Source organism: Sceloporus occidentalis, unplaced genomic scaffold (assembly GCF_023333645.1).
Source record: "Sceloporus occidentalis isolate IW3139 unplaced genomic scaffold, rSceOcc1.0.p SCAF_36, whole genome shotgun sequence".
NCBI classification, from domain to species: Eukaryota; Metazoa; Chordata; class Lepidosauria; order Squamata; family Phrynosomatidae; genus Sceloporus; species Sceloporus occidentalis.
Window position 1 is genome coordinate 9,630 of NW_028317016.1, and position 23,331 is coordinate 32,960.

General features: G+C 40.4%; 1 pseudogene; it reads right to left on the reverse strand.

The window, feature by feature from the left end:
• Positions 1–846: 846 nt before the first annotated feature.
• LOC149297828 (myozenin-3-like) lies at positions 847–21,682 on the reverse strand (annotated as a pseudogene).
• Positions 21,683–23,331: the final 1,649 nt, after the last annotated feature.

Here is a 23,331-nt window from a genome sequence, read left to right on the forward strand (position 1 = left end):
AGAAACGGCGACGGCTGCCGCGAATACAGAAGCGGCGGCGGCAGCTGCCGCGAATACAGAAGCGGCGGCGGTGGCTGCAGCTGATACGGCGGCGGCGGCTGCCGATGGAATTGTGAGGTATCGTGGGGGATGATCTGAGGCCTGATTACAAGACGACCTCGATTTATGACGAGGTCGGTTTTTTCAGAAGTTTTTTTCTGGAAAAAAACCTCGTCTTATAATCGAGCAAATACGGTAATTACATTAATAAAAGTAAGTATCTCGGGGGGGATAATTAATATGCACATGGTAATTAACTATTTCAGTGTCTGTAAGGAAAGCTGTGCATTTTCTACAGGCAAGCAAGGCTTATATTATAATTTAGAGCAGCTTCTATTGCAGACACTGTGTGTGCACTACATGCTCCTGTGTTTCTCCTGTCTTTTTTTCAATATAGCAGGACACTGTCTCACATACTGACACCCCCTCCTCCCAGCTCCCTGTCAGCATGGTCTCTCCCTCTGCCAAGAAATCAGAGGCTATAAGAAAATGGGTTAAGAACCTAGGTGAGCAGGTGGGGGGCAGATACAAGGCAGAGGGTGCAAGGGCCACAGAAAGGACTTGGGGACACAGAGAGATGTGTTTTCAGGCAATGCATTTTGTTTCCAAATTAAAACTGGTACCCAAATTTCAACCGAAACGAAGGATAGGAAACAACATTTTTTATCCGAAAATAAGTGAGCCAAAAACTAGTCTAGTAATTACTCCATACAGACAATACAAAGCATTATAAAGAACATTTTGCCACTGTGACCATGCTGAACTTGAACACACAGAGCTGATCATGAACACAAGCTGATCATGAGTCTACAGGTCTACTGACTCTGGTATGTATTTCATTGCCCACCCACGAGGTGTCCTGTTAATAACTAGGTCTTTGGGCTCATTAGTTCCAGTCCGTTAGTTTCAGTTTCCTCTATATGTGCCTGTAGTTCTTCAAAATATATTTGGAGTCATTGAACCATCAACCACAGACAAACTTCCAAAAGGAACAGGAGTTCTAAAAAAAAAAAAGAAAAAAAAAAAAAAAAAAGAAAATTAGTCACTTGCAGCACAATAATTTCCAAAAGGTAATCTAGAGTAATACACTGATAAAGTTGACTTTGTTACTCTGAATTATTGTTTGTTAACTGTGGATACTAATTGATGAAAGTTTCCATCAGCAAGTTAATCTTGGAACAGCCCAGTACATCTAGGTAAGGTGGTGGCTTGGGATTCCTGTCTGCCCCATGTCCACTATCATACTTACCTCTGCTTCTTTGACTACGGTTGCCCCTAGCCTCCCTTGTTGACAGAATTTTAAAATTGACAGTTAGTACGTGTGAAAACATGTTAAACTAATAGAATGACTGCAAAAACATATATAGGTGACCGCGCCAAGATAGTTGTCATTATTTACCTTGGTTGGAAAACATTCCTAAGGGCCAGTTTTTAAGGATGAGAAAGAACTGCACAGAAAAAACCCAATTTGAGAAGACAAACCAAACAACTCAAGAACTTATTTGAAGAAAAAAGTTACAGTCCTGTAAGTTTAGAAACAATTATACAAGAAGTAGCAGAAAAGGAACGGTTAAAGTACGTTGCACGTTGTGACAGAGGAGAAGGAGGACGTGACTTTTATTTGCGGATATACATTCGGCTGTGCAGCAGTGGATGAACGCGGGACTCCGTGATTTTGAAAACTGCCGCTAATCCGATTATTTATTTATTTTATATATTAAAGTATTCATCTTTATCTCATCCTCGCCTCCGGATCTGTGCTTCGAAGAATTGGGGAGTAGTTACCTCGATTTCTCGCTCTCTTTCCGAGATCACGAAGTTTTGAAAAATTCCAAGGTGGAGAGTGAAATCTGTTCGGGAGACGAACAATCCCTCCCGCTCACCCCCCTACGCGATTTATGGGCTTGAATAAGCCCCACCAAACGTAAGGGTCCAATTTGCCTGTTAGATATATATATATATACAATTATTTTGATGATAGTTTATACACTATGATGTTTTTTTCTTTTCTCTTTGTTCTATGATTGAATTTTACATACTGCTCGGATTTCCTTGAAGCTACATTTAATTGGTATTATTTGCATTATTTATACTCACTTTGTGTGAGGGGCGCGGTCACCTATATATGTTTTTGCAGTTTTTTCTTTAACAAAGTGGGGTTTTGTTCTGAGGTGTACCAGCAGCACACTCACATTTACTTATTACGTGTTTTTTTGCTTATACAATTATTGTATTGTATATCATTTATATAATTTTTTTGCGCAATACTCAGTTTTTATAATAGAATGACTGACCTGTTATAACTGCGATATGTGGCATCGAAAGCTATTCCTGTAGGTTCTGGGAGCACTTCATTGACAAGTGTAATGTATTCAGTATTCTTGTCTTCAATCCATGGTGAACGATAGGACCTAGGGATGGCTGTGCTATTAAACTTTTCAAATGGAACCTCCTTCAAAGGTCCTGAGTAACCTTAACAATGAAGAAACATAAATCTATATGTAAAACACTTTATATATGAAGTAAGTCTTTGAAGACTGTTTTTTTTTCACCAAATCCTGTGCTACCTGAGCTGCTTTCTCATAATTTCCAACCCTGAAGTTCATGGTTAAAATGGAATAATGATCTTTGTTAATTTTTCTAAACCGTGACTGTTGGACGTTTTGACCCCTTGCCTTTACTATGCATTATAAACAGTCACTGAGCTTTCCCAGCAAGAACACCTAAGCTCTCCCTGCATTATAGATACTTAATATTGGGTGATCTATTAGATTTTGCAGGGGTCTTTCTGGTAACTTGTAGTAGAATCTGTCAGGAATTGGCTCATAGTAATGCATAGTGAAATCTAAAACTATGACGTTCTCAATATGAACTCACAATCTTAGGATGCATTAATCCATTCTGTTGTGTTTGCCATTTCGCTCCAAGCTTAAAGCACTATCCCAACCTTGGTTTTATACTGAAAAATGAAGTACCTGGTGCTATAGCACCTGGATTTAAAGACATCTTCAACTGCAAAACCTTGGCAGATTTCTTGGGTACAATTGGAGGAGTCTTGCTTCCACCAGGTGTTATATAAATCTCTGAGTGATCGTTCTCTTTCCCATCAAGGCCTCCTTTACCTGACATTTCACCAGGAGCTGTCTGACCAGACTGAGATGCACTTACATTACTACCTGCCTGAGAAAAGGACAGATGTCTTAAGAGTATGCATTATGTAATCCTAAAACATTGCCACTAATGTTTGGAACCATATACAAAATTCAATTATTTTTTAAAAAATATTTTTTTTGGAGAATATGTTTTTTAAAGAAGAGTTTAGGTAGCCAGTTTTCAGTAAATGATGCCTACAAAGCATTTTCACATTAGTATACTGCCGTTTCGCAGTGCAATGAAACTTTGCAGTCAGGGCATTCAACATGCTACACTACTACAGTTGTTTTGGTAAAGTATAAAATGTCATTGTATGCTGTAGCATTAACATTACTCTTTAAGCAGAACTAAAGAGCCTTCCCCAAAACAGTGAAAAACAGCCCTGCACCATTATCCCACCACCACCAAACTTTACAGTAATGCTCAGGGCCGTCTAGCTCGGGGCAAAAGGGGCAGCTGCCTTGGGCCGGGCCATTCCTGGTTGGCCCATAGCTCCTGCCCCTTGAGTCTGTAACAAACACGGTCACAGGCCTCGCGATTGTGACTGTACCCACCACTCTAGGGGGCCTTGGTGACCTCTGCAACCAATTTCACACAGGCCAACTGCAAGGTCTCTTGTACCGCCCAGGGGAAGCAGAAACACAGTGGGGGCACTTTACGTCACATGATCCTGCTGCCTTCCTGCTTCCCCTGGGTAGTAAAGAAGTTGCTTGCACAGCGTGAGAGTACCACAGAGAAATCTGCAGGTGAGGCAAGGGGTGCGAAAGGCAGCGTGAATGAGTATATATAAATGAGTAAATTAATGGGTATGTCTGAATAAGAATGAGTGAATGAATATGCGTGAATGAGTATGTAGTTATGTATGTATAGTATGTATGTGTGTAATAGCATGGATGTGGATGTGTAAGTAGGGGAAGAGATGGCACAGGCAGGCTGTGTGGGGCAAAGATGGCAGGATTCATTAAATACTTCAAAAAGGCAGAGATTTTCCTTTTTCCTGTGCAAGTGTAGACCTCTCTTGTTTTAATACACTTTCCATCATTCTCAGTAAAAGCCTAGAGGTTGCAATCAAACAGTTGGAGACTCACAGCTCATTTCACACATTTCTTAATAATATAGGGGAACTCACGTTGGTTTGGTTTGATTGGTGCTCAAGGATAAATCTCTGCACACGCTTTTGCCTCTCCAGAAACATACAAGATCCACGGTTTCGCTGCAAGGAAAGCTCTTCCATCATTAGATCTTGAGGGAGACTCACTTTCTTCCCCAGGTCTAAATGGGGAACTGAAAAAAAAAGATGTAACTAGTTTATGTTACTATTATGGTTTTGTGCCACTAGGGGTCATCGGTTGACTTTTTACCAAAACGTTTGCGCATTGTAAACGCTACACCAACACAACTTTATTCTACCGGAAATAACATTTCCAGCTGCACCAAATTTTGCAGTAGTTTCGGAACTTTATAAAGAGCATCCCAATTTTATGACTTTGGACTTCTTGGATTCTAGGTATAGATTAGGTTAACAAGTTTTAAGAAAAATATATTTTGTCTGCTGGTTTAAAGGGGGACATCTCCAACATGTATCACCTGTATTCTTTTGTTGTCCTTTTTAAACCAGTTTTTATATCCTATGTTTTCATATTTGATCCTTGACCAATCTACAAGACAAACACACTGACACCATAATGCCTTATGGTAACCAAAGAATGTCTCAGTCTTAATCACCCAGACACTGGCAGTCTCACTAATGAAATTCAACATAGGAAATGGCTTTGTTGCACAAACCGGACTTCTTTAACATTACAATAAACAGCCAGCTAAAGTGTGGTGAATAGAGAGAAAGTCATCCAAAATATCACATGGCTGTCTACAAAGCAGCTTCCAGGTCTACAGATAAATGTATTGGAACAGAATGAAATAAAACCAGATTTTCTTCAATGCTAAATTGCATTACTGTATATAGACTGTATTTAACCCCTTAACGACAATCCACGTACATGTACGGGGTTGCCGTGCAACGAGATAATGACAATGCCCGTACATGTACGGGCTGCCGTTAAATAGCTGCATCGCCGAGATCGCGCCATTTTCGCCGCGATCGGCGGCTTTGCAGCATCCACGGAAGCCTCACAAGTGAGGTTGACCGTGGATCCGGGGAGGAAAGCCCTCCCCGGAAGAAAAATGGCCGCCGTCGCACCGATCATCAAAGATCGCGGCGGCACCCCGGCTAAAACAGCTTAGGAAGCGATCGGAATCGCTTCCTAAGCATAAACTGTGTTGCTGACATGCCTCGGTATCGAGGCATGTCAGTAACACTACCCCCTACCCCGATCGCCTTGTGATTGCTCCGAAGAGCAACCACAAGTGCCATCCTGTAAATGCGTTGCCGTCATTCACAGGATGGCATTAACAATAGAAAATGAGTTCACAGAGGGTCTATCCAGACCCTCTTGAGAACTCTCGAGCTCCTCCTCCAGGTTGAATGTAGGTAGGAATGCATCCAACCATGCAAGGTCAAAGGAGCCCAGCTCCCTAATGAGAGTAAAAAAAAAAAATTATTGTTCAAAAATGTTTTTTTTTTAAATTAAAATAAATATAGTAACACGTAAAAAGCCCCACTGTCACCAAAAAAAAATAAAAAATGAATATTGCTTACAATTCTTTATCTTTACAAAAATTCCAGCATGGAAAGAGTTAAAATATTGGCATTACAAATGCCCATAGGGTGTCTCGTATTAAAAAATGCATGAGTGGATGTGGCAAATTGAAATGGCCGGGTTTAAAGATGTCCCAAATATGGGACATGGGGGCAGTAGGACCAGATGTCTAAATGGCATAAAAATACACACCTCACAAAGGCGGCCTTTTACCTCCCAAATGACCCAACAAACTCATGCATGGGGGGTATCACTGCGCTCAGGAGATGTTACTGAACACATATTGGGGGGTTGTTTGACACGGACATATACCAGGAGCGATAAATTTATACCTGAAGTACAACATGTGTGAAAAAAATACAAAAAAAATGTACTACCATAAAGTTTCACAAAGGCTGGTGGTAAAATTAGTGCATGGAAAGGGTTAAAATACCAGCATTTCAAATACCTTGGGGTTTCTAATTTTTAAAAATATATGATTTGATGGGGTAAATTGCATTGGCTGGCTTCAAAGATACGCGAAATGGCACATGGGGGAAAGAATTACCAGATTTGGAAAAAAAAGGTTTTGAAATAGCAAAATGCTACCTGTACTTATTGCCCCATAACTTGCAGAAAAAAGCAAAAAAAACATAAAAACATTGGGTATTTCTAAACTCAGGACAAATAGTAGAATCTATTTAGCAGGTTTTTTCATTCGTTTTTGCAGATGAGTAAGAGATGTTTCAAGTAAAAATCAGAAAGTCCCTCTCTCAATTTTCACCATATTTTATACTTTGTTTTTTTTGTTTAAAAAGTGAGAAAAAGTAATTTTTTAACAAAAAATTCACATATTTTATCATTTTTTTTATAGTAAATTAGATGATATGATAAAATTAATGGTATCTAAAGAAAGCCCTGTTTGTCCTGAAAAGAAACAATATATAATATGTGTGGGAGCACGAAATGAGAAAGAAGAACAGCTAAACAGTAACACTGAAAAACGTTAAAAGAGCCATTGTCCCGCAATGTACTACGAGTAATAACCCCTATTGTCCTTAAGGGGTTAAAAAGCTCAAGTTAAGATAAGTGTTTTTCCATGGGACTTTCCCTTTAAGAACCAGAGCTTTGTTTGCTGTGTCTTTCTTCAACCGTAATGTCTCTCTTTCTGTTTTCGGAAGACGTATGGGCTTTTCTTCAAACCATATTCAAATATGTAAGACATTATGTTTATGAATACATTTTAAAAAGTGGAATTTAGAAAACAAAAGCTTTAAAGAATTCAAATAAAATATTCACAGTTTTACAGGTATATAAATAATACAGAACTAGTAAAAATGGAGACAATTTTTTTTCGTTAACTTTCTGATTTCGGAAAAAAACATTCATTTGTTTTAAGTTTTCTGCTTGAATACAGGTAATTTACCTTCTGACAAATGATGTTCCATTATTAAGACAATTTGGCTGCCACCAGTAGTGAGACAAAACAACATAATTTTTATGTTGGGCTGTTAAAGGGTTAATATTTGGAAGTGCCTCAGCATCTCCTCATGTAGACTGTTCCAGTGTACGGTACTGAGCTTTGTTAAACTACAAGCATCATTCTTTGATCAGCATACCTGCGAACCCTCCATGTTAGATCTGGAGTCTTCAGGTCAAGTGCCGTTTCCCCAGGTCATGTTTCTTTTCCCTAAAAAGGTTATTTTCATCCAAGTCCACAATACTTACCACTGTCTCCTGTCATCTCTCTTGCTATTGCATACGCCTGTCTTTTATGTTCACGAACAATGTCTGACTGTATTGGAAACATTTCCTATAGAGGAATGACAAGTAGAAACAATAATTAGTTGTTTGTTGGTAAAATTGCCATTTCATTTAATAAGAGATACCATCCATAATCAAAATTGAGAAGAGGGTTATAGGTTGGATATGGCTCTTAATGATTCAGTTTCCAGATAAGTACTGTAACTTTTTTGGTATTCCTCCTTAACATGTTAACAGTGCAATTATTGTGTCTTAATTTAACTCTATTAGTAATATCCCCCAAAAAAGACAGAACTGCGGCGCTAGTAATTTAAAAAAAAATCAAAAAAAAAACGGACAACAAAAAAAGACCTTAGGAACTGGTTCATACCCCCCTTCTAACTCATCCTTACCCCATAAGAGTCCACAGAACACCAATGCCATCAGTAAGTACCAAGAACACCAATATGCTTGCAAAATAATTTTAATGGCAGACAACATGAAGGAGGGAAATACGTATTTCCACTATATTAAGGAACAAATAATTTAGAGAATCGCCGTCAGTTGATTCTGCCTCACTCTGCTCACCACCTGGGGAGCAGTCGGATCAGGGATGCCCGTGGACACAACTCATGTGCCCCACAAGGGACAAGGAAGAACTGACGGCATTGGTGTTCCGTGGACTCTTATGCGGTAAGGAGGAGGAGTTGGGAGGTATTAACCCTTTCTATTTCAGTTCCTTGTCCCTAAGGAAGAACGACACCCTGTACTGCCACTATATGCCAGGAAAATATCTCAGTCCTAACCACTCAGAACTTGACACTCTGACAAATGACAGGATATGGAGAAAATGATGATGTCATATGGTAAGCAGGTCTTCATTGGCATTGCCATAAAGAATCAACTCAGTATGGTGTTTGAGTAGGACAAGTTACCTACAATCTCATAACTGACAACAATGATGAAACTCAGGTGTGCAGATAAGTATTATTAGAACAATGAAATAAAACCAAATTTTCTTCAATGTTATTTTACACAAGGCTATATTTTATGCTCAAGAAAATATACGGTATATTGTTTCAACAAGAGTCCCCTTTAATGCAGAATTAGAAACATAATTCCTAGTAATGTTGAGTGGCCAAAATATTATTTAATCAAAATTTTGCCTCATTCATAATTTTAACTGCAAACACTTGAATTTAAAAAAACAAAACACTTCCCCTCCTTCCTACAACACTCCCCACTACCCCCCCCCCAAAAAATACAGGTAAAAATTATACAAAAATACACTGTGCTGAAGTGGCTTTATGGCATTAATTTGGGGAGCAATTAACTAAATTGTGGGATATAGATGAACATAATTTGGGTTATTTTCTAAGCATTTTCTGGCATTAAAAATACTAAGAAAAATTGCAATAAATGTGTAAAGAATACAAAATAATGCTGCCTGAAAATGGCCCTAGTGAAATACCCTAGGTTGCCTTCTTTCAGTAACATAATTTTATGGGGTAGATTCCAGACCTGAGACCACTATTGAAGCCCCAGCATGCTAAATAGATGAAAAAAACAAGGCATATGAGGTATTTTCAAAATCAGAACAAATATCTTAATTTTAATTTGCAATGGTTAGGTATAGTTTTATGGGTGAAACTAAAAATTTGTTATAAATTTTTCCCACCATATATATGTATATGTATGTTTAGCTTTAAATGAGAGCCTACTTGTCCTGGAAAAAAAGAATATATAACTTGTGTAGGTAAACTAAATAAGAGGAGAATGAATTATGATTGAAAAAGATTGCAAAAGTGCTAAAAATCACTCAGTCCTTAAATGTAAAAATAGGTAACACAGCCTTAGTCGTTAAGGAGTAAAAAAGAACTGTTCCAAATTGGAACAGCCTGCTTGTGGAGTTAGGAGATCAGTGAGGTCACGTAAGGTAAGTGTGTGTAATCATGCGTGTTGAGTAAACATATGTGAATGTGTATTTTACATAGGTGGCCACTTGGCTTTACTTGTTCCCCCCTTAGGACATAAGATACCAGCCCCCTCCTGAATATTTATAAAGAATATTTCTAGTATAGTGTTGTTATACAGTGAAATTGTTTCAATTTTGCACCAGAATAGCTTTACATAAGCCAATGTAACCAATTCTATTCAACTGAGGACACCTTTTACTTCACAAAGCTCAGAGGGGTCTCTCCTCTTCACATGAACTCTATGGAAGTTTGTTACCAAATCCAGTTTCTACCAAATTAAGATTATATAAACAGGTCACCATAATTAATATGTGGAGTCTATGTATTGGGGATTGTATGTATGTGCACATAAAGATAAAGGCTGATAATGTTACAGAATGTTTCACATATACTGTATATTTAATTTACACATTAAGTAACGCCTTGACATGAATTGAGTCATGAGTTGATTCCGGTATGGGTTTGGAGGATCTCCTCTTATGGCCCTTGACTATTTAAGCAACATAAGTATGTATTTAGAGGGGAAGAGTCACATTTTTACACCAATATAAAGTTCTGCTTATTGTCCCTTAGTTACAGGGTCACTCACGGTGGTTTAGACTAAGATATTTATTGTTTACCACAAGGCAGTATGAGACGATCATAGTGTGTTTATATGGCATATTGGGCTAATATAAACTTAAGATAAAAAGCCACTATACTGCTGTTACACAACTTGAGTGATGCATGAAATTCAAGCAGTTCCTCTTAACTGACCGGTTCAAATGTATTAGGGTATCCACATTACCTTTGGGTCTTACAATTGGGTCTGAGGTGTGATACTGCCTTATCAGAATTGCTGTTTCTTATGCAAAATATATAAGATTTTTATAAATAGGCTGTACTGCAGCTACCAGCACAAAAACCTGTTTAGCAGGTTGGCACACATGTCAATAACCTTCTGATTGTGTCTGATATTAGTTTTATAAGTGCAATTTTCCATCATTTAACAGACATGTTCTATAATTTCTAAACAGTGTTGGTAGCTCTCCTTTAAATATATTTATATTATATTTGATTGAACAAAGTTTAAATTGGGAGAACCTAAGTGCCAATACAGCTTTATTCATAAAACAAACAAAAAAAAACATTTTATGGCGTGCAAAATTAGTTCTCTTTCCAGAAGTAAAAATAATCCCACCAGTTTATATGATCTTATGTTTATCCTCGGTTATCCAGGAGTTTTCCTTGAGAGAGTTATCTGCTTTTTCTATTCTTCCCTTACACTATGTTCCTTTAAGCGTTTACTTTAGAAATGTTTGCAGCTGTTTCCCAAATATTTCTTCTACTTTAACAATTGTATTTTCTCTGATTTTACCTCTTTGTTCCCTTCTTATCTTTTCCCCATTTCTCTGTTACCTACCTTCACTTCAGCGAGCGTCTTCCTTCTTTCTTTTTCATTCCCCTCTCTCTTCAGATAGTGACCTAATGTTACTAAAACTAACTGATGGGAGTAAGATTAGAACAGATGACACATAAATATTAATACCACCATTGCTCTCCAGCAGAATTTAGCATAGGACTTGCTTGCTATGACATTTTTAACCTGATCTTTGCCCTGGCCGATTAAAGATTTGAGAAACACAGTCTTACAGTATCAATTAAATGTATTTTAAAAATTCCCAGTATGCTCCATATCTACTTGACATATAGGATTCATCCCCCCCATTATTTTAAATATTGATATTCAGTTCACATTACTTTACATGTAAGTTTAAGAGAAATCAGTTACTTTAAATTATGGATTGGAGAAGGTACTTACTGTATATGCCATCACTCATACACATAGGTTGTTTACACATCATGGCCTTCCACAACATATAGCATTGGGCATACTGTGCTGTCAAGTACAATAGTAGATAGAGATTTAGGAGTACTTACTGGTAAGTAGACAAAGCAGCAAAGCATCCCAAAAAGCAAGCAGGGTGTTGAGTAGAACAGCTAGAGGCATTACTAGGGGAAAGAGGGAGGTGGTTATCCCACTTTACAGATCCCTAGTCAAACCTCACCTAGACTTTTATGTACACTTTTGGAGACCTCATCTTCAGCAGAATACTTCCATCCCATTCTAGAGAGGGTTCAGAAAGAGGCTACTAACGTGGTGAATGGTTTGCAGATAAAAAGTCAGGGGAGATTAAGGGATACAGCTTGGTGAAAAGAATACAGAAGGGATGTGATAGAAACATTAAAATACATAAAGAGAAGTACAGAAGGTTATTTCAAGTGAGAAATGTTAGAACAAAAGGCCATAATCTAAAACTAGAGGCTCAGAGGTTTAACTGTAATGTAAGGAAGTTTTCCTTTATTGAGATGGTGGTAGATAAGTGGAATAGCCTTGTAGCTTAAGTGATAGATTTAAAAATGTAAGTAGACTGCCGGTAATTCAAGTAGAGAAGGGAATTTAAATATGCATGGGATAGGTATATAGTTATCTAAGTAATCTAAGACAAGACCAAGGACTTAAGGTTGGGATGAATGGTTCTTATCTGCAGTCCAGGGCCATCTTTAATGCGGGGCAAAAGGGGCAGCTGCCCCGGGCCCAGTCATTCCTGGGAGCCCATTGCATCTGCCCCTTGAGCCTACTACTACTACTGGGCCCACCACACTAGGGTGCCTGGGCAACCCCCATGATCATTTCCAAGCCAGCTGCTTATCTCTGAGTTGCGATCAACCTATCTTGTAACGCCCAGGAGAACACGGCTGGAGCACAGCCGGAACAGGGCACTGGACTCATGGCAGGGCAAACGGCAGGGAGCCCTCAGGAAGGGCATGTGTATAAGGGCAGGGCTATACCCAGGTAACATGGCTCAGCTGTCCCAAATAATTAAACGGGTGCGCCTGAGAGGGAAGGGTGGCCACTAGTGGCTGCATGTAGGCATGACATCTGTATAATTATTACATACCCAGGCTGGCATGGCGGAACCCTGACAAGCAGAGATGCAGCATGGTCATGTTACATTACATCAAATTATATGACTCTGCTGTGGTCCTGCTTCCCCTTGGTGGTTAAAGAGAAGCTGATCACACACTGTGTGTGAGCAACGCAGATAAAAGCTGCAGGCCCATGCAGAAGTGTGAGAGAGCGCCAAAGACAAATCTGCAGTTGAGACAAGTGTGTGTGGGGGGGGCGCATGAATGAGTGTGTGAATGAGTATTTGTGAATGAATTAATATGTGTGAATGAGTGGACACATGAGTATGTGTGTGATAGCATGGATGTTTATGTGGGGGACAAAAATGCCACAGGCAGGCTGATTGGGGCAAAGATGCACAGGCAGGCTGTTTTGGGGAAAATATATGGAGGGTTTTTTTGGTGTTGGAGGGCATGATTGTATTTTGTTGGGGGGTGAGGGCCCAAGCAAATGCTTGCCCAGGGTCCAATCAATATTAAAGAAGACCCTGCTGCAGTCACTATACTCTGCTATACAAAATAAAATAATGTATTAATACTGATATTTGATAACTATATTATTCCATATCGTATAGCAGGAATGTATTGTTTCGTATGAAACTGTGTCGTGTGTATGGACCCTTTTTGATAGCATTGTTAAGATGTTAAAATGAACACCACTATTGTCTGATCTCTGTTAGATTTGCACAGACCCTAGACACCAAAGCATCACTTGGAAAAGAAAAGAACTTTGATTCCTCTCTTGAAATACAGTGATAATTTCTTAGCCTCTTGGCTTGTGTGAAGTAGCCTGTCCATACATAAAGCTGACCTTTGGAATAGCAGAATAAACATTAAAATAATGCTGTTTACTTTTGAGCCACCATGTGGCTAGGGAGCAGGGTTTTGCCGTGTGTTTTATCCATAGTTCATTATACAACTGATTAAGAAATTTAGAAGAATTGTGCATTTAATTTACACAATTTAATTTGAGTGTTTTGATCCTGAAAATGTAAATTTTAAAAATTAGTCAGATACCCATGTGAGAATCCCCAGTAGGAAATATTATTTTTAAACTTTTAGTTTAAGAAAATCTATATTTTTTTTTTACACTTTATCTGTAAAAGTTTCTGTTTTCCCAATAGAGGCCCTTCTTGTTCTCCTTTCAATCAAATGTGGACATTAGAACTGAACATTAGAGAGTATGAAAATGGAAAAAGACAATTTAAGTACAAACTGTTTTTTGGTCCTAAAAAAATGGATGCTAGGATGTTTCATCATGTGGTAGTAAGAATGTAGACTTGGAAAGGCAACTTTGGATGACGTACCCCAAAGCAACAACAGCCTCTGCAAGCTCTTGAATGTACAGGATATGACTTTGGCTTTAAAATTGGAAAAACTATCACTTTACAGCTCTTTAAATCACAAAGAGAGGAGGTTGATGCTGATTAGCAGCTTGATCACTGAATGTTTGCTTCCCATGTGTGATTTCACAGCTGGAGAAGACTTTGTGTAGAGGAAAACAGTTAAAACGACAATGACCAGATTAAGTGAAACATTGTACAGGCACCTACTTACCTGTTGGTTCTACCTGAAACACCTAAGATTTTATATATGTTTATTCCAAAGGATAATCTGAAGATTAAATCATATTACACACATTCATGGACACATTTCATGTGGAAGACTTTCCTCCTTCACTAGAACACTGTTCGGGGCTTCTACTACCATTTGTGTAATGTAATACTACTTGTTATAACTCTCTTGGGCTTTGTAGTGGGACAGGGATAAAATGAAAACCATTAAGATTTACACTAATATGTAAGGTTGGTCCAGAGCAAGCTATTTTCTATAAGTGGACTACAAAACCCTTACTGGGGGCAATGGGAGTGTGCTAACAACCGGAACAATGTAGAATTTAAACTCATGGACTTAAAGAGTAACAAACGTTTGTTGTTGCTACTGAAAAAAGTGATCAGAGTTCTGGTTTTGACAACCCTAAATAAACAAAGGTTTTTTATTTTTCAATTGTGCTTGCACTGCTTGTCAGAAAGAGGTGATGAGTGCGAGGTAGAGTGGGACATTCAGCCCATAGATCTAGTTTTCAGTGTCTTTGACCCGAATCCTGGCACGTCTGTCTGAGACTTGAAAGGTCACACTGCCAAAATTAGAAAGTAGATTTCATCACAGATAAATATGGACACCTGCAAGTGCCTGGCACTCAGTATCCAATCACTGTACAGCTGCTTCATAGGGAGTCATTGTAAATCTGGCATGAGAAATGAATATAGTGGCCTACTACTTACTTCTTGTGCATGTTACTGAAGCAATATATAGCTGTAAGAAATGTGTTAATGTTCTCAGGACCTCTGTTATATGAATATTCTAAAATGATACACTATATACACTCTTGTGTCTCCAGATGTACTTCACAAACATTCTGTCTCATCATTCAATGATTGCTGTAATACTTGTTCTCATGGAAACATCAACTTGTCAGAAATTGATAATACCCTTAATTTAGCATTCAAGACCAGATTAGCATAAAAAACACTTAATGAAGGGTTTGATGTAGGACAAGCCATAGTGCTCAAATTGCTTACTCTAATATAACAATGCTTATTTATACATACAAATAGTAAAACTAACACAGCAAAGGTGTTAGCATCCACATTGCAGGAGGCATCCATCAAAATAATAAAGACCATGCCGGTATACACAGATTCTAATAGGGTCTCTAAGCAAGTCTCCCTGTGTGGGCAATGCTACAAAAGATACTCATGGGGTCTATAAAGACGTCAAGAAGATCTCTAGTTATATTGTATTGCTTTCTGAGCACTTTACAGGGAGATATTTTATGCAGATTCTCTTTCGTGAGGTGTAAATTGTGTGTATGGATTCCTAGGGCAGAGCCATTACTCCAACTAAAGAATTGCAACCAGTGAAGGTCATGGACCTATAAACTCTCAGAGGTCTCACTCAAGGAGACTGTTCCGGGGAGAGGAAGTTTCTCTGTGCTTCCAGGCCAAGTGAGGGATTACTTGCTTGGAACTGAGTGTGCTTTCAAATGTTCCTGGTGCTTCTCCCCTCTCTCTTCTTTCCTCCAAGCTATACATATTATGATCATTACCTTTTCAGATAATTTCTGTCCTGCAAACCACTTGTCATTTTTGTAGCTCTCCTCTGAATGCTCTCCAATGTGTCGATATCCTACTGAAGATGGGGTCGCCAGAACTGTACACAATATTATAGATGAGGCTTGACCAGAGATCTGTAAAGTGGCATAATCGTCTCCCTCTTTCTGCTACTAATGTCTCTCCCTATGCAACCCAGAATACTGCTTGCTTTTTCAGATGCTTCATTGTATTGTCTGCTAAAATGCATGGAGGAGCATCATGCCCAGAGAAAAAGATGAGGGACTTTCTACAATTCTCTGGAATACATGGAATATTTTTTTCCAGACAGGCTGGATTACTGGCTAGTCCACACCAAATATGACCCAGACTGTGCACCACATATCCACATCTATACCGAAATCATTACATCTTATAATTATTTTCATTTCACTGCTGTTTAGTCAGTGAGAAACCCAAAAGGTCTTCCCATTTCCCAGCAAAGAGGAGGTGGGTGACATAAACTATTAATAGTTGGTATAAAAGAGACATGCTCTTGGCTGAGATGGTGGCTACATGCCCAAATATTCAAATTCTGTTAGCTCCCAATTTAAGAGATGGAAACAATTCACAAATCAAAACTGGTGGTACATAAAACTATATATGAATTTGCATTCTTCAGTCAGCTGTGGCATGGGTACCACCTTTCCATCCCAAGTGGCATCTGAAATCCTGGGAGGGCTGAAGGAAAGACCCCTATATCTACTGGAAAATTATCTGAGAGCAGTATGAGCAAAGAGAGAGATGAAGCTTTATCCACATATAATTGAGCAATGTTCCTAGAAATCCAGATTTTAAAGGGAACGACTTTCTAATATACATACTATCCTCAGACTAGACTGATAAATTAAAGATTTTAGATTTATCCATCTTGATCTTAAAATTGGACAACGGCCTCATAAACCTCCAATTCCCTCATAACATTGGGCAGTTAGATTCTAGGCTCTGATACTTCCAACATTACATCATCTTCCTATGCAGAATCCTGCTAAAACATCATTGGGGAAAGTAGGCAGCCCTGTCATGTCCTATTTGACATGACAAATATGTCCATTGTTCTGAACAACAGTTGATGATAAATAAAAAACATTCTTTGTAAGATTTTTAAAGACTTTTTAAAGATTGAATGCAAAGAGCTTATGCAGTACCGAGCAAAGAAACTCACTCTGTTTCCTATTTGATAATAATATGGTGGCTAACAAAAGTAAAACTTCCCTCAGGATCCAACAAAGTAGAAGCCACTTGAAATGAAATGTGTCTCTAAAATAGAATAGTTGTTCCCTTAGATTTAGTAGACATTATTGCTATAGAAAGCTTGGGTAAATTATCTATCTCTGAGCTTCTTTTTTCCCCGGGTCTCTTAAGTGAGTTTCCTGTAAAAACACAACTGAAGCTTACCGCTTCTTGAATTTTCTTAGCGCCCACTCGCTTTTCTGGTTTCTTTAAACCCCTAGCATTTTGGTTTAAAAACCATTCCTACGAAAACAGAAGAGCTGCTCCAGAGACTTCAACCTAGAGGACTGCACTGGGAGGCGGGTCCCGTGGGACCCGCCAAAAAACTTGCGGGCGCGGGCGGTCTTGCTGGGGCTGCGGGAGGGAGCGGGCGGTCAGGCACTGTACCTGCGTGTCCCGGTAATCCCGCGCAGTCCCGCAAGGCTGCCTTCTTGCTGCTCCCTTACAGTGTCTCCTAGCTTGCTCCGCCCAGGAACAAAACGGAGTCACGTGATGTGACATCACTTCCTGTGACTCCGCCTTGTTCCTGGGCGGAGCAAGAGAAGAGACGCCGTGAGGGAACAACTCGAGGGCAGCCGCGCGGGACTGCGCGGGAAATCAGGTAAGGAGGCGGGCATGATTGGCCACAAATGTGGCGTGAGCGGGCGGGATTGGCCACAAATGTGGCGGGAGCGGGCGGGAGCGGCACACCCACATTGCGGGAGCGGGCGGGAGCGGGATTAAAAACCGCGGGAGCGGGCGGGAGCGGGCGGGAGCAGGATTAAAAAAGTAGTCCCGTTCAGGGCTCTACTTCAATCCACCAAGTATACAGGAAAACAGAAAAGAGAGAGAAAAGAGGAGGGGGGATGGATATAAATGTTCATGTACTTCATCTCAATGAAAACTTAAATGAAACAATCAGCATAATTGAAGAATGTTCACGAAAACAAAGAGGATTAAACCCAGATGCCAGAATTCTAATCTCAGGGGAAATGATATTGTTCCAACCAAGACAGAGGTATTGACGCTGCAGTTCAACATTTATATACATCCAAACCCCATTAACAGCAAGGGCAGATCCGGAGCCTGGCCTCGGGAGGGGCATTCACACTAAGGCTCACACTTTGAAACCCATCCACATACATTAACACACGCGCACCCAGCCACTCAACGCTAACCCACATGTAGAGCCACTAGAAATTTAACACTAACACACAGAAGCACACGCAGACATTCATACTAACAGGCCCAAACACCTATACTAACATATACATCCAAACACTAATGGAACCAGACATTTACACTCACACAACCAGACACAATAACAAACACACAGGCACTTACATTAAAAGAACCAGACACTAAACACTAACACACATGTACACATACTCACACACACTAACTTAACTAGACACTTAAACTAACTTACCCAGACAGACACGATTACCCAGACACACACACATACCGCAAGTACCATAAGTACCCTGCAGGACACACCTCCCTAAGCCCTTTCTGGGCAAACAGTTCTACATAGAACACAGAAACATAGAAAGTGACAGTAGATGATAGATTCAGCCCATCTAGTCTGTCCAACCTCTGAATACTTTCCTTACTCCCTGGCCTTATCTTATATGTATCTTATTTTAATCCCTACAAGCCGCAACAGTCAAGATCCCGCTTATAGGTCCAGGGGGCCCTTGACTGCTTAGACCTATAGCATTGACCCATACAACTCCCCACGCAACCTGACCCAAATAAAGACACTGGACACCAATTGTGGGTAGTGTGTCGGCCTAAGCTTTATTAACATTTAACTTGACATTGATTCCCTAAGTCAGAAATACCGATAGGCCCAACAGTCAGCTCTTCCAAACACCTTCAACAACAGTCCAAGTCCCAAAGGTACTGTGAGCCCCTGCCTGTTATGGGCAAACAGTCCTTGGATTCTGTGTTGCTCTGAGGGATCCTTTCCACCAAAGAGGTCTGGGACAGAACCGAACATAGCCTAGGACACGCCCCCCACGACAGCGACCTATGCCGGACTGAAGCCCCACATTGAACATATCAAGCCCAATCGAATTAAGGTGGACCCCATCACTTCCCATTAGATTCTTGTTATCCCCTCCAGCTCCTTATGCTGTACTACCATGTCCCCTATTCTGACAATAAACTTTAAAATCATGGGATTCAACTTCCTGTAACTTTGCTTAAGGGATTTTGTATTGAGGAGCACACCCTAAGCTGGTCATGTGACCAGAGCAAAGTGACCTCTTTAAACTGAGGTTATTATCGCCCACGTAAATAACTAGAACAATGGTAGAAAAGGAAAGCTGTGCAACAGTCAACACTCTGGGAACACCCAACAAAGGCCCATGAAACCGCGCTAGCAAAGGTGAACCCTTTCAAAAGAAAAAACAAAATTCCTGTCATAAACATGAGCTTTAGCCCTATGTGCAGCAATATCTGGGGGCGAACATATAACCTGTAATGACTGGAGCCCTATCCCCCAATTCTCTTAATCCCTTACATATGCTTTCATTTGCTGCTCCAATGTGAAACAACCTAGCAGAGAATAGGCTATGATCAATCTCGCTTAGACATTTGCCTCATAGTGTAGAGAGCCTACCTTGGCAGGGACTGGGGTTTGTGTGGGACTGGGGCAACAGACACTAGAACAACTGAGCACCTAAATGAGTGAGCCAGGGCTTTAAGTAATGTCCCAGCAACCCCAGAGAGAACTCCCACCAAAAACATCATGTGGCCCCTTTAAGAGCAGGATACTGCTGGCATGGTATTGCTGCATGCGTAGTGCCAGCTTAACAGCAGAGGAGAGGTGGACTCACCGACTTCCCTTTACAGCCAGTATCAGGGAACCACTTTTAGATGTCACCAAAAAAAAAAAAAAAAGTCCCCAAACCATTCTAATCAGTCTTCCTAACCCTAATTTCTGGCAATCCGGCAGAAACAGAGACATCTACAACTGTGGACCCCCAGGGGAACCTCTTCACAAGACACATTATCTCCCCAATCCGAAACATATTATAAAAAAGGCAAAAGCAGCCTGAAACAATATAGCTGATCAAGTTCTCCAAACCCTGCTAGAAAACGACCATTTCAGCAAGGCTTCTGTCACCACTTTAGCCACAGCTAGAATATGCCTAGCCTTCACCCAAATGTTAAATTGCAAACATCGAAGTATTGATAGGACTGGCCAAAAATTTCATATGGTTGGTGAGATGTACAACACTTATATTATTGGTGCCAAACAATATTAGCAAAAATCCAGACCCCACAACTCAACCACCACAAAAAAAATCATAAAATGCCAGATTATGCAATATTTTAAGAGAATTCCAACTCTCCTCCTGCTCCCAGCAAATTTGCCCTGGGAACATACCATATTAGCAGGTGCTCCTTTATCTGCTTGGAGACTCAAACAAAATGTCTGGGATGCTTGGCTCCCACTATAGATAATGACAACCACCTGTGAAAGAAAGGCACAGCCCATGGACAATACAGGACAAGCAAACACGAAATGACCAAGCAATGATTGAACCAGCTGAACCTGGACTTTTTTAGCCTCTGTGAAAAGCTCAAGGAGCTGACCTAATGCAGCCAGCATAGCCCTTAGGAAAACGGAAAACTATTGCCACAGTGTTGGTTTCTATTTCCAAAAGACTGTAAAAGGGCCCTTCGTCTTCTACTCAGCCAGCAGGACACCAACATCCTCAGCAACCAACTGGAAACAAGCTAATAAGCAAGAACGTTCTCCACTGTCGACCATGCCCACAAAGAGGAAATAATAAAGATGACATAATAATGAGATTAACCCTGCTGCTTGACCAACCATTCCAAAAATGCAGCAAAAACCTCAAAATAATAGCAGGATATAGAGCATCCAACTGGGAGGCAAATAATTATTCCTGAAGTAAATCCCCAACAAGTGAAATCAATCCTAGTGGAAAGGCAAGAGACAGAAAGGTACACTCAGTATCGGATTTAGATAACAAGCATGCCTGCCCATAACAAAAGACCCTACCATTCCGCCTTATCTTACCATCATTGACAGAGGCACTGGAGGTATAGGATAGGTGGTGTATTTAACAGAATTTACTGGGCTCTTTCTTGGGCACTTTAAGCCTAGAGATGAAACCCTCAGATTCTGAAAAGGGAATTAAGGGGGCCACCATCATAACAGCGGCAACTTTTTTCAGCGGCACAGATGGCAAATTATTGGGCATAGATGGAATGTCAAATTATGTAAAAGGGATCCAGAGCCTCTTAGGGAAACTATACATCTATTAAAGCAAATCACCATTAGCCATGGCTATATCATTCGGACACACACTAGCTTCCTCGCCTTTGAGGAGACTTGTGCTTGAACCTGCATGAGTTGTACCATCTACTATGGCTCTCTTAGAAGAGTCAGCAAACCTCATTTTTGAATCCCCTTGAAAAGGCAATGGGCGAGCCGCTGTCATCCACTGGCTCACTATTCTGTGGTACCAATGTGAGAACGTCAGTGTATTTACCCTCTAGATTTTAGCTTTAGTGATGGAGAATGGGGACAACTCACAATCAGCAGGTACTTGATGACCTCACCCAACTCAGACCAAATTTTGTTGACAGACCAGGGGAAGAGGTAGTAAGCCGATCAACTACCAATTTAAGAATCTATCCTAGATTACTCCCACAACTCCCTGAGACCTGGCCATGTGCTCTAAGCACTCATTTCTGCCAGATGGCTTGCCTGCTGTTCCTGGCTGAAAGTGGAATCTTCGTGCTCGAACTGGTGCACTGGTAAAAAGATATCCATCTTCATTCTGTGCCTCCTAACCTCTCCTCTATTGAAGCGTCATTGAGGCAGCAGCTTCCTGACCATCTAAGTGTTGCCTGCAGATCTAATGCTGCCTCAGTTTAGATGATGGAAATTTTCAAGTACTCCAGAATGTTATGAAGAATGATCAGATGAATTGCAATTAATTGCAAATTCCCTATTTGTCATGTAAATGAACTTATTCCCAAAAAAACATTTCCACTGCATTTCAGCCCTGACCCAAAAGGACAATCTGACATCATGTCAGTGATTCTCTCGTTAATACAAGTGAGAGTGTTGACGTGGACAAGACTGCAGATCACTCTGTTATGCTGATTGAGATAGAATAACAGACTGGAAGCTTTAAAAGGAGGGTAGTTCTTCCTCTGTTAACCATGGCTACCTGCAAGGAAGCACGTGCTGTCATCATTGCTTTAGCACAAAAAGGGCTTCACAGGCAAGGATATTCCTGCTAGTAAGATTGCACCTAAATCAACCATTTATCGCATCATAAAGAACTTCAAGGAGAGAGAGGTTCAGTTGTTGTGAAGAATGCGTCAGGGCGCCCAAGAAAGTCTAGCCCCGGGAAAGCCTCCTAAAGTTGATTCAGTTGCGGGATCAGGGCGCCTCCAGTGCAGAACTTGCTGAGAATGGCAGCAGGCAGGTGTGAGTGCATCTGCACGCACAGTGAGACGAAGACTTTTGGAGGATTGCCTGGTGTCGAGAAGGACAGCAAAGAAGCCACTTTTCTCCAGGAAAAACATTAGGGACAGACTGATATTCTTCAAAATGTACAGGGATTGGACTGTTGTGGACTGGGGTAAAGTCATTTTCTCTGATGAATCCCCTTTCCGATTGTTTCGGAAAACAAGCTTATCTGGAGAAGACAAGGTGAGCGCTATCATCAGTCTTGTGTCTTGTGTCATGCCAACAGTAAAACATCCTGAGGCTATTTATGTGTAGGGTTGCCTCTCAGCCAACTTTGTAAATAAAATCCTTCGACACTTGTAATTATACTTCAGTGTACCATAGTAACATCTGACAAAAAAAATCGAAGAACACGGAAGCAGCAAACTTTGTGAAGACCAATACTTATGTAATTCTCTAAACTTTTGGCGATGACTATAGACCAGCTACAGCATCTGACCCAGTGCCCACGGTAAACATCGGAGGCTCATGGAACTCCCATGCACCTGAAATCAGAGGCGTATCTACTGAAAATAGCGCCTATGGCAAGCACTGAAATTGCGCCCCTGTCCAAATATCTAAAACCCATTTACTAGCCCCTGCTGCCCATATATATATATATATATATAAATATTAGTCCCTGCTGCCGATAGCAGGTATAGATCAACACACAAACCCAGATCAATTGAAATTCACTTGTGATCTCAGCACTGAAGGAATATATACCCTCTCCCCTCCTTCCCACTATATATCCTCTCCCCCTACCCACTATATATCCTCCCCCCCACCCACTATATACCCTCTCCCCCCCTACCCACTATATACCCTTATATACCCTCTCCCCCCCTACCCACTATATACCCTCTCCCCCCCTACCCACTATATAACCTCTCCCCCCTAACCACTATATATCCTCTCCCCCCTACCCACTATATACCCTCTCCCCCCACCCACTATATACCCTCTCC